This window comes from Tenrec ecaudatus, chromosome 5, assembly GCF_050624435.1.
Source record: "Tenrec ecaudatus isolate mTenEca1 chromosome 5, mTenEca1.hap1, whole genome shotgun sequence".
NCBI classification, from domain to species: domain Eukaryota; kingdom Metazoa; phylum Chordata; class Mammalia; order Afrosoricida; family Tenrecidae; genus Tenrec; species Tenrec ecaudatus.
This window is the reverse complement of record NC_134534.1, coordinates 177,296,955-177,309,482: the sequence shown is the minus strand read 5'-3', so window position 1 is coordinate 177,309,482 and position 12,528 is coordinate 177,296,955. Positions and strand designations below refer to the sequence as shown.

The following is a 12,528-nucleotide window of genomic DNA, read 5'->3' as shown; positions in this document are numbered from 1 at the left end:
CGTATTCTAAGTGCCTGTAGGAATGTTCATTCCATCCATAGATATAAAAAAATTAGATGGTACTTATCTGTATAACAAAGGACACAGTATAAACCTCAGAAGATCCTTTTGAGGATAGAAACAAAAAATGTGAAAAAGTACTTTATAAACTATAAGATATAATGCAAAGTATTCACATTAATCACTATATATACACAAGCAAAAATTATGAAGGTATTTTTAAATAAATTTTAACTAGAAAAAGAAAAGTATGCATAAATGAAATAACTACTTATAAAATTAGTTTCTTCTCAAGCATACTGAAATGCTAGCATCTTGCTAGCAATGTTGACCTAGGCAAGTCACTTACTCTCCCTGAGCCTCAGCTTCTTCTAGCTGTAAAACGGAGCTTATTAATGGGGAAAAACCTCAAACTCACTGCCATCCACTCGAGGCCGACTCACAGTGACCTCGAGGACAGAGCAGACCTGCCCCTGTGAGTTGCCAGGACTGTAACTCTTACGTTGAGCAGACAGTCCTTTCTCCCACGGAGCAGCTGGTTGGTTTTCAACTGCCAAGCTTTCGGATCACAGACCATTGCATAACCACTGCACCACCTCCTTATAGTACATGCCACATATTGGGAGAATTAAATGAGTTTGTATGGGTAAAGAATTTTGGTATAGTGCCTGTTACTTAATGTTTTAAGTACCAGGCTCTTCTTACAAAAACACTGTTACTATTACCCTACCAGACCTGACACTAATACTAACCTTGCATCCAGTCTGCAATAGTGCAGGCCGTGTAAATACTTAGAGAGATGCTTCTCAAACTTTTCCTATTCCCAACAGAATCACTTAGAAAGATTTGCTTTTTAAAAAATAAAAATTAAATAAGTGTTTTCTGTAGATATTTATATTTACAGAATTGTTACAAAGACAATACAGAGATCCATACACCCCACACCCAATTTCCCTATTAGTATGAAACATTTGTCAATGAACCAATACAGATACATTATAATTCTTTTAATTTTCATTATAATTCTTAGAAGCCTATCCTTGACCCATATTGTCCCAATTTTTCCCCATCTCCTTTTTCTATTCCGTGATCCCATGTAGGCTACCACAATACATTTTGCAGGTACTACCTGAAGGGGCCCCTGTGATCTACAGGTCAGCAGTTAGAACAACCAGCTAGAGAAAGGTGTACTTTGACTCCTGTAAACAGTTACCGTCTTGGAAACTCACAGGGGGAAGTTCTACCCTGTCCCATAGGGTCACTATGAGTAGGCACTGACTCCATGCAATCAGTTTTAGGGTTTTACCCTGGAAAGCTATTAAAATATAGAGGACAGGGTCAAATTACTAGATATTCTAATACAAGTAGGTCTGGGGTAGGTTACATTTCTGACAGGTTCTGAGGGATGCTATTGGGGCCAATCAGAAAATACATTTAAAGTAGATGGATCTAGATTCCAGACTCAGAACTCTGTCACCCAGCATAGAAGTCACCAGTTACACGTGACTACTGAATATGTGAAATGTGACAGGTCTGAACTGGGGTGTGCAAGTGTAAAATGCACACAGGATTGCTCAGACTCGGTCCAAAAAATGTAAAACATGTCAGTAATTTTTATTTCAATTATAAGTTAAAATTGTATTATTTTAGATATATTAAGTTGCATAAAATGGACCTTTTTTCAACTTTTTTATGTGATTACTAGAAACATAATTACATATGTGACTTACATCATATTCCTATTGGATAGCTTTGGCCTAGAAGCATAATCTGGCCAGAACATCATCACCCACATCCTTTTACTTGAAGTGCAGGCGCACATTTAACATTTGAGAAGCACCAAGTTGTCAAATAAGAAGGGGAGTTAAAGAAAACATTTTGCATTCAGTTCAAATAAAATTTTTAAAGTCAGCTGCAAATTCAAAGTACATAATATTAAGTCAATGAAAGTAACAGAGAAGTGATTTAATCACAGCAAAGCCAACCACTAATAAGAATCTGACACAATTATTATCAGTTAACAACTGAAGAAAACCACAGGATGATGACCCAATAATGAGTTACACTAAAGGAGATGATCTGAAATGAACAACTTAAAGTATAAGAATGTGTCACGGTGCTACTACATTTTTTTAAATCTAATTTGCTCTTTTTTTTCATTTGATATAAATAAGGAAATGTAGGATGAAAGTTTGATTTCACTGTTTTTTCACTGAATATACCAAGAATGCTACCATCAGGTCAGTTCCAATTTTGAGAGTTCCTGTAGTCAGAGGACTTCCCAGGCTAAATCTTCCTGGAAGCAACCTGCTACCTCTCTCTCCCATGGAGCAGCAGCTGCAGATTCAAATGTTCCACCTTTCTGTCAGCAGCTAAGTGCTTTGTTCTCTGTGTCACCAGCATTCCTTCTACGGACTATAAACACAGGCCATTTTAGGTAGATCCAACCCAATGTGCTTTTTTTCCTGGTACCAATTTTCTTAGCTAAATAATATATTGGTACTACCATTGACAAAATTTTACAAGTCACCACTATTCACTGTTTTATTTGGGCCAATTTAAGATTTTTATTATCCTTTTTAAATTTTACATAAATGACTTACTGAATATAATCATGAATAAATCGAGTTTTCAGCACATTTTTATGCAGTTTTTGTGGTAAAATTAGGTGCCTCAGCTGATACTTGGGTCAATTTATACTCAAGTATATATGGTACATTTATAAAGTCTACTTCCCAAGAGAACATTTTTAAAAAGGACTCAACAGAAACTTGCAACTTAACCACAGAAAGTCAAGGGATAAATATCTACTTGAGTAGCTAGTTATACGCACACTGGTGGCTTAAGGGTTACTCATTGGGCTGATAACTACAAGGTCACCGTTCGAAACCTCTAGCCACTCCACAGGAAAAAGACGGGGCTTTCTATTCCTGGAAAGAGTGACAGTCTCAGAAACTCACCAGCAGTTCTACTCTGTTCGACAGGGTCACTATGAGTCGGCATGAACAAAATGGCAGTAAGTTGAGTAAAAAGATGAGTAAAATACAGATGGTTATGTAAGGACACCACCCTGGTGGCATAATGGGTTATGCATTAAGGCTGCTAACCTCAGGGTCAACAGTTAGAAACCACCGACAGAGAGAGACAGAGAGAGACAGAGAGAGACAGAGAGAGAGAGAGAGACAGAGAGAGAGAGACAGACACACACACACACACACACACACACACACACACACACACAAAGAGGGAGAGAGAGATTTTGAAGCTCGGAAACTCACAGGGGAAGTTCTACCTGGTCCTACACGGTCACCATGAGTCAGAACTGACTCCCTGGGAGTGAATTTGATTTTGAGTTTGCGAATCTATACAAAGGAGCCCTGGTGGCATAGGTTACTGGTTGCGCTGCTAACCACAAGGTCAGTGAGTGGATCAAAACCATGAGCTGCTCTTTGGGAGAAAGATGAAGCTTTCTGCTCCTGTAGATTTATAGTCTCTGACACTTACAGGGGCAGTTCTACCCTGTCCAACAGGGTCTCTATGAGTCACTCAATGGCAATGAGTGAATCGATACAATTCTTTGTCATTGAGTGGATTCCCACTCGGAGAAATCCCACAGCACAGAACAGAATTGCCCACAGTGTTTCCAAGGCTGTAACCTTTTTGGAAGCAGATTGCCCCATCCTTCTCCTCCCTTGGAACACTGGTAGGTTCCACCAGCAAGCTTTGCTTAAGCTACCAAGCACACTTCACCACTGTACCATCAGAACTCCTTAATACACACACACACACACACACAGCGCCATCTAGTCCGGCCTAGCTCCTGTTAGTGACCTTCTGGACAGAGCGGCCGAGCTGCCCCTCAGACTAACTGAGGCAATACATTTCTGCAGGAGCATAGAGCCTCATCGTCCTCCCTTGGAACAGCTGGTGTATTTGAAGCAATGACCTTGCATGCAGTAGCCACAGTACCACCAGAGTCTATACAGGTGTTTCCATATTAAGAATCGATGAATGCGCAACTTCTGACACACTCAATCTATTGCATGACACGTTATAGTTTTCCCACAATTAACACCTCCAGAGTGGTGGCTGACGCATGTGCCCATCTTGTCAGGTTCTTCAGGTGGAACAGCTCCAGCCGTGCCTTCACTACCTGCCCTTATGCATTGCTCTGGGCTCCCAAACGTTTCCAAGGCATTTTGAGAACACACAGAAAAACATTGACACCAGCAGCAAGGGGGTCTCCTCAATCCAAAAGGGTACAGACGGATGACCCATTCTGTATGTAATACACTCTCCAATAGATCAGGTACAAAAAACTGGCGCTGGACATATAAATGCATCGCCAGACCATTGTTTTCCAGCTCTTAAACATAAAAGAGGTGGAGCTAAGGTCTAGCTATGTCCTCCCAACCTCTCCTTGTAACAACTTAACTCTTCCAAGGTCTCACCTCTAGAGGTGAATGACCAAAACAGGGCCAGAAAAGCATGGCTCCATCAGTCACTCAATGAATGCTGCTTCTACCGGACTGCCTCCCTTAGGGATGTGTGTGTAACAGCTCAATAAACTCGTAACTTCCACATGGCGTAATTGACCATCAAGCAAGCCGCCACCAATCGTGTTATTAGAGTGTTAACAGCCTTTGCCCGTAATAAATACTTCATTACGAACATAAGAAGTTTCGATAAAAGGTGTACTTGTGGCATATGTGTGAAAGCCTTTGCTTATGCATTTAAAACTGCCAGTGTGGTGGAAAGAAATGCCAAGCCCGTGTCTTTCTCTCTAATGGTGACCGTCAGGCCACTTCTTCCCAGACGTTCCGCGGGTAACTTAACCAATATGTGGAGACAATCTACTAGCTGGAGATAGGAGGAAGACGGTAAGCTAGTTCAGACGGTGTCGTGGTGGTGGTGGTGGTGGTGGTGTTTTTTTAATTCAGGGACTTCGGGGAGACGCCCCCTAATCGAGCTGGAGGGCATCACTACGTCCACTCAGCAGGGCGGGGCCTCCAACGACTGCAGGGCAGCAGGTGCTGTGTCTATAAGGTCAGCAGGCCGCCAGGGGAGGCCCCAGGTGGGCTCGCAGCGGGGCGGAGGCTGGCACCTCCTCCAGAGATTAGGGAGCGGGCACACCTGAGCTGCAAGGGGCGAGGAGGGCGGGTGGCAACAGCACTGGGACCAGCCTTTTGCAAACACACACACACACCACGCACCGACACCCTCCTTCCTGGGGGGCGGGGCGGGCGGGGCGGGCGGGCGCTGCCCTCACACAGGAAGTCAGGAACCCAGGGGGCAGAAGAGCCACAACTTCGAGCCATTTAAACCCTCTCGCCCACGTCAGCCAATGAGCTGGCACAGTCTCCCCTCCCCCCCCGCCCACGGCGCCCCACACCAGCGCGCCCCCTCGGCCCGACCCTTCTGGGGCGCTCCCCTCACCTTCGCCTCGCGCTCCCCTCGGCGCGGATGCACCTCGGGTCCACGCCTCCCCCCCCGGTCCTCCGCGGCCCGGCCCGGGGACTCCCGCGCGCGCCTTTGTGCAGGCGCCCCACACCCTTCTCCGCGCACTCCCCGCCATCCGCGGGGACCCGCGCCCCGCCACCTTACCGAGGGTCCGGCGGCCTGGAGGCAGAGCGCTGGGGAGCGCAGGGCGGGAGGCGGCTCCCTCGTCCGCTAGCAGGGGCGCCCCGGCCGTGAGGCACGGTGGCTGCGCGACGGCGAGGAGAGCCTCGAGAGCATAAACGCGGCGGCGGCCGACGCCACCCGGGTCCCCGGCAGGCTGGTCTCCGAGGGAGGGTAAGTTCCAGGGCACGTCGGAGCGCGCGCTGACGCGGGGGCGGGGCGCGGAGCCGGGCCGCGCGCCCGCTCACGTGACGGCCCGCGGGGGGCGGGGCCGGGCGGCGCGCGGGGCGCAGGGAGCAGCGCCCACCGCGGTTCCGGGCGCGGGAGGCGGGAGGCGGGAGGCGGGAGGCGGGAGGCGGGAGGCGGGGCGGCGCCCGGGCCCGTGGGAAGGCGAGGGAGAAACGGGCCCGGCGGGGTGAGCACGCTGTAAACACCTAGTGGGAAGCGTTGGGGAAACTAGGGAGGGTCGAGCGGTGGGCGGGCCGATCCGTGAGCCGCTGGGAGAGGAGCCTCGGGAAAGACAGCGGGAGGTGCGGTGCGCCCAGCCCGCTCCCTTCCGCGGTGCCCTGGCTGTCCAGGAGCTGCTGCCACGCCTAGCTCAGCCCACTGGACACCCTGCTGGGAGACTTGGAAAAAGTGTCATCTGCTGCCTCGGGAGACGAAATGGAACACCAGAACAGAGCCCATTAATCGGGTCGATGCGGAGCTGCCTGTCCTTCGCCAGGCCCATCAGGGCTCAGCGGTGAACCAGCTGTGCAGACTCAGGGCGGAGGGAACCCTGGGGACACAGACTGGCGGCTCCGGAGCATCATAACCACCCCACCCGTTCACATCCAGCCCCCCACTGGGGGAGCCACAGTGCATTGCACAAAGCTATCCCAGTTTGCAATGGGGCAGCACAAACCCAAGTCCCGGGCATTCAAGGTGTGGGGTGGTGATCCTATGGCAGAAGGAGCCCAAGTAGACTGAGAATCTGGAAAGAAATCGAGCCGCGCCGTTGTCACTACACCCTTGTCCACCTTAGCCACTAAATGGACTCAGCAACCCTTCATCCATCTCTAAAATTCAGTAACACGAGAAAAATAAGATTTATTAGGTCTTCCGAAACCACTCATCCATTAACCAGTTATTGTGTGTTATGGAGCCAGATAATGAATTATTATAAAACTTTAATATTACAAACGGGGTGGGCTGGGGTTCAGGATGTAATTCAGAGCCATTCTCAGGAATGGAGCCCCTTCTCTCCGTTTCACCCCATGCTTCAAAATGCGACAATGTCTGGCGTCCTTATCACAAGATGAGTTCCCATTTGGTCTTTAAAGAACACAAAGAACCCTGTGGGGTATTTGCAAGAGTTTAGCAGTTGTGCTTGTTCCACCGCCGTATAAAATGTAATAAATTGAATGTAAGGAAAATAATGTTTTAAGTTGTTTTCCTTTACAAAATAAGATATGTAAAGTGATCCTTGTTTAAAAAAATAATAAACATGAAAGTATACCATTGCACTTCCTACCTTCTTTTCCTCGGTGCCAACCATCATTTCTGCCTCCCCTGGTTTCTGTCGTGCTCTTTTGCCCATGCCCTTGTTCAGCATGAGCTGAATATCACCGCTTTGGGCTTTTGAAACTATTTTCCATTCAATCCTCTTGTGATCCTTTTTCTAGAACCATAACAAGGACAGACAGCAAAAGGGAAACTGTGGCCTGATAAGAACACCATGATAACTTTTATCTTCCCTACCAAACCTGAATTAGGCACCTCTGGTTTCAGCTGGAGATAGAGCTACACAGTTTGCATACACTTTCTGATCTGCCTGTAACTCTGCTTCCTCTTTCACAACATAATCTCGGATGATACCACAGTGCCCACAGTATGCTGATCGCTACCAACAGCAGATGGAGTCGGATAAAAAGAGTTCTCTTGCAAGTGTGTTGTTTTTTAAAGGACCTGATGGAGAGCCGTGGAATCATATGCAACATTGCTTCCAGTTAGTCTCTAAACAACACTTGTTGCATATGTCTGCCGCCTCTACTTGGGATCGGAGCAGATCGTTTTCAGGATGTTGACTTCTAGCTGGCTTCTTAGGAAGTAGCAGAGTTCCAGGATGGAGAATAAGAATGTAACCGCTCCAAAAGCAGGGGTTTCAGACTGATTGGTTTATAACTAGATCCCAAGTGCCTTAAAGCGCTTGGTCTAAACCAGGTGTTCTGTATGTAAATTCCAATTTAATGTGTTTTTTAGGGAAAACCTCTAAGTTTCTGAAGCAAGTTGTCCTAGTTTCTTTTAATTCTTTAATAGACAACCCATTTTTTGTTGCATATTTCTAAAGGAAAAGCATTCCTCTCCCCTCCCCCGCCCCCCTTCTCTGTTTTTGGCTAGGCTATAGGGAAAGAGGAATTTGGCAGTATATCAAAATTACAAGTGCATAACTTCCAATGTCACATCTGAGCATTTATCCCACAGATATATTTCCACACTTAAGAAATGATAAGGTTTACAAATCCAGATAGACAGAAGATGTACACTGGTACAAATAGGAACCAGAAACAGAGGGAATCCAGGACAGATCCCTTCAGGACCAGTGGTGAGAGTGGCAACACCAGAAAGTGGAGGGAAGGTGGGGTAGAAAGGGGGAAATGATTATAAGGATCTACATATAACCTCCTCTGGGGGACGGACAACAGAAAAGAGGTTGAAGGGAGATGTCGGACAGTGTAAGACATGACAAAATAATAATAATTTATAAATTATCAAGGGCTCATGAGGGAGTGGGGAGCAGGGAGAGAGGTGAAAAAAATGAGGGGCTGATATCAAGGGCTTAGGTGGAGAGCAAATATTTTGAGAATGATGAGGGCAATGAATGTACAAATGTGCTTGACACAATTGATGTATGTATGGATTGTGATAAGAGTCGTATGAGCCCCCAATAAAATGATTTTTTTAAAAGAAGGTATTTCTTATACTATGTTTTGTTGAGAATAACAAATGATTGAGAGTAACCTAACTATCCAACAACAGATTAGTTGCGATACATTCATTCCTTTGATCATTAAGCAGCTGTTCAAAGAAAAGCAGGAACATTCTTTTTCTCTTAATATTAAGGTCTTTCTGTTAAGTGACCAAAAAGTGCAGGAGGGTGCAGAATTGATGCACTGAAGTAGGACAGACTAGGGAACCCCTGTACTACAGTGGTTAAAGTATTTGGCTGCTAAACGAAAGGTGGGCAGTTTGAACCCACCCAGCCAAAGCCTCGGTGGGAGAGAGGCCTGGTGAAAATGACAGCCTAGCAAACTCTATGGGGCAGCTCTTACTCTGTCCCCTAGGGTCACAGTTCAAAATCAACTCAACAGCACCTAACAGCAGAACAAACTAGCTGTCGGGAATAACCCTGTGGATGTAGACTTTTCACTGTATTTCATATTTAAACTTTTTGACATTCAAAACATGAGAAGGATTTACCTATTCAAAATGTTAAAATGCGTTTTAACCTAAAATAATTCTTGTGTCTTTATTTTGTAAAAAAATCTCTCGGGTTTCAGTTACTAGATTTTTACCTGATTAGAATAAACTGGTAGACACATCATATAAGCATATGAGGGAATTTCAAAAAGTTTGTGGGGGAAATCTGGTATTTTTCTGTTTTCCCACGAGCTCTTAAAAGCTCCCTCATGTAGCAGGCTATAAGCTTTTTTAAAGTTCTGAGTTTTTTAAATAAATAAATAAAGATAAAGTTCGGAGTGATTTTCATTAAGTTCATCTGCAACAATATCAAGATCAAGTTATACCACGTGTGCAAAAAATTCTGAAAGTTCTATATTATTTCTCTTGAAGTAGAGTCTGAGCTGAATATCTTTAACCAACTTGGTCCTCTGATTTCAGCAATATACTTAGCATTTCGTGGACCATTTGGCTGCCTCCTAATTAAGGTCATGAAAAATATATTTGGAAAAACACTGCAGGCTTGTGTTTCTGTGTGTATCTGCTCACTCGCCCACTTTATAATGGCAACTGCCTCCTGTTTCCATGGGTTACACAGATGCCCTGGAAATGCTTTTGGCTGATACATTTCAGTATGTGATTACATTTATTTGTGAATTTTTTCCGCCAGAAATTCCAAGGGCTATAATTATGGATGAAAATAGCAGTCACATTTATATAATGCCACCTAGAGCTTCTTTCCTAAAATTGTATAGCCTGGACAATCTAACACACACACACACAACCTTAGTAATTGATCTTCACATTTGAACTGCACAAGTCATGCAGTCAATGACTCAGACATATTTTAGAGGGTAGCTGGTTCTGCTCAAATTCTTTAAGCTTGTACTCATTAGATCATTTACTTGTAACTCAGCTGCGGAAAAGTCAAAGTGGCAGCTCTATTGTATCCTACAGGATGGCTGGGAAGCAGAATTGACTTGATGGCAGTGGTTTGTTTATGAGTCGTATGAGTTCCTCCAGAAGCCGACCTTGAGTGAAGTGAGTGCGTGCGATAGGAAAGGAAAGGTAGTCGATGAAGGACACGTTTTCAAGTCAGCCCCCACTGTGGGTACCTGGAACTTAATCCCATGGAGACAGTCTGGGAGCAATGTAAAACCTAGACCTTATTACCTCACGGGAAAGACAACAGAGCCAAGATATCTATACGCCCAGAGGATGGGGGGAGGGGATACAGGGGTTACAGCCAATAGAAAGTCCTCAAAGAAATGTAGGTGCTGGCAGTTGGAATTCAATTTGTAGCCACTGAAGTTAGGAGGGCCAGGGGGTATATAGGCAAGGTACCAACAGGATCTACTACGACCTCTCTGCTATTCATGAATGAAATTTAGCAGCCCTAACTCAAACACATGTTTGACTTTGTCAAATACATATATCTTCAAAGTATCTGTGTAGGCTGGAGCTGGTTATAAATGACCTTTTCTTGATGGTCCTAGACAGCTTCTCCAGTTCCACAATAGTCGGGTCCTCTGCCCCCCTTGAAATGGGCTGGTGAGATTTGCATTGCTTGCAGTGTCTGTGCTTGGGTGGCCTTAACCAGTACTCTTTTCTTGATCTTCAGGTTCTAGTATCTATTGCAACTGGCTACATAGAACTCAAAGGGTTTATTAAGGAAGTTAACAAGTTGCAGTCTTAGTGTGAATACACAGGGTTGAGTTGTTTATCAGGACATGTTACAATGTATTTTCCAGTCTGTTAATGCATGCCCTAAGGCGGGTATCACTCTGCTGTAACCTGAAGGCATTCCGCTCAAGCTCCCAGGGTCAGCCAGCACAACTTCCTCTATTAAGTGCTCAGAGGCACCCCTACTCCAGTACACCTCAGCCTACAGACACTCAGCTCCACTTCCATGGGTCAGCAAGCTCAACTTCCCCCATCAAGTGCCCAGAGGCAGCCCACTCTACAATCCAGCCTCCTGCATACAAGCACTCAGCTTCTCTTGCTCTGTGGGCTGAGAAGTCCATCACTCCGTGCCCTGCTCTGGCTCCTGGTTCTGCTGCTGCACCAATGATGTAGCTGTCATCTGGATCCAGGTTCCTTGTGCAGGGACATGCTCCTTTCCTGACTCTTGCTGGTAACGAGATTCCCTCCTCCTGCTTCTCAGAAGGCTTATTTCATACACAGGAGGATGGCATTCCAGGGAATCTGGCTCACAATTACATTAGCATTGTAAGTGAATCCTGTCAGCATCATCCCCCACCTTCTTACCAGACCCATTAAGTGAAAGGTCATTTGGTGGGAGTTGGAGATATTAGTTAGAAAAGCCACATTAAATAATTCATGACCCTTGAAGTGCTGCCAATCCAAAAACAAAACCTATTATTGTCAAGTTGATTGCAACTCATAGAGACCCTATCAGGCAGTGGTTCTCAACCTTCCTAATGCTGCGACCCTGTAATACAGTTCCTCATGTGGTGGTGACCCCCCCAACCATAAAATTATTTTCATTGCTACTTCATAACTGTAATTTTGCTATTGTTGTGAATCATCATGTAAATATCTGATATGCAGGATGTATTTTCATTTTTCCAAATTGAACATAATTAAAGCATAGGGATTCGTCACAAAGACAGTATGTAATTATATATTGTAAAATATTTATTTCTAATGACAAATAAATGAAATTTTGTCTTGAAGCATGGTGTAGTGGGCATATCTGCACGTGGGCAGACCTGCCTGGAGGCAGATAGAGGAGCGGTGTCTCGGTTCCTCCGACCATGGGAAATATGTGTTTTCCGATGGTCTTAGGTAACCCCTGTGCAAGGGTCATTCGACCACCCAACGAGGTCACGACCCACAGGTTGAGAACCGCTACTCTAAGGCAAGGTAGAATTGCACCACAGAGTCCCCAATGCTGTGATTATAGGGAAAAGCCTGCCACATCTTTCTCTCACAGTGACTGGTGGATTAACCCCACAACTTTCTGTTACCAGCCAAGCACCTACCCCCAGTTCCATAGGACTCCTGTGCTGCCAGGGCACCCTCCTCACTGCCATCGGGTTGCTGCTGTGGGTTTCTGAGACTGTAACTGTTTATGGGGATAGAAAGCCCAGTCTTCCTCCTGCAGAACTGCTGGTGGTTTTGAACTGCGGATCATGTGGATTGCAAACCAACGTGTAACCACTACAGCACCGGGACTCACTTAGAACTGTGAGTCTAAGGAATCAGTCTTGGAGCATGTTCTCCATTGCTCCCTCAGGGAGAAGCATTTGCTTTGATGTGGTCAGAATATGTTACCATGATAATATTAGCCATATTACACTACTAAAGGCGCAGTCATCTTGGTTGCAACCTTACCACTTCTCAATTTGCACCCAAATGCGATCAGATGACTACACAACTGCAAACAGATTCAGTTATAAGTTGGTTATCTAGCAGTATAGAGGACCCAAAGAGCTGAGACCAAAAAGA

The 12,528-nt window shown here is 45.4% G+C and overlaps 1 protein-coding gene across 3 annotated transcripts in view; it reads right to left on the bottom strand.

Moving 5' to 3' along the window:
- ARHGAP12 (Rho GTPase activating protein 12) overlaps nt 1–5,821 on the bottom strand; it is a 139,372-nt gene extending 133,551 nt beyond the window's left edge. For all 3 annotated transcript variants that reach the window (XM_075550328.1, XM_075550329.1, XM_075550330.1), the window contains exon 1: nt 5,605–5,821. The gene's annotated coding sequence lies outside the window, so the exon portion shown is untranslated. The remainder of the gene's footprint in view (nt 1–5,604) is intronic.
- Nucleotides 5,822–12,528: the final 6,707 nt, after the last annotated feature.